General features: G+C 35.8%; 1 pseudogene; it reads left to right on the top strand.

Annotated features, from left to right (window-relative positions):
• LOC104981887 overlaps positions 1 to 285 on the top strand; it is an 11,660-nt pseudogene that overhangs the window by 10,793 nt on the left and 582 nt on the right.

The raw sequence follows: 285 nt of genomic DNA, 5'->3' as shown, positions 1-285 counted from the left end.
AGACTTTAATACCCCACTCACACCTATGGATAGATCAACTAAACAGAAAATTAACAAGGAAACACAAACTTTAAATGATACAATAGACCAGTTAGACCTAATTGATACCTATAGGACATTTCATCCCCAAACAAGGAATTTCACCTTTTTCTCAAGCACACATGGAACCTTCTCCAGGATAGATCACATCCTGGGCCATAAAGCTAGCCTTGGTAAATTCAAAAAAATAGAAATCATTCCAAGCATCTTTTCTGACCACAATGCAGTAAGATTAGATCTCAATTA

The sequence above is a fragment of the Bison bison genome, unplaced genomic scaffold (genome assembly GCF_000754665.1).
Source record: "Bison bison bison isolate TAMUID 2011002044 unplaced genomic scaffold, Bison_UMD1.0 scf7180017864524, whole genome shotgun sequence".
Lineage (NCBI taxonomy): Eukaryota > Metazoa > Chordata > Mammalia > Artiodactyla > Bovidae > Bison > Bison bison.
Note: the sequence above shows the minus strand (reverse complement) of the source record. Positions and strands in the feature narration are given on the sequence as shown.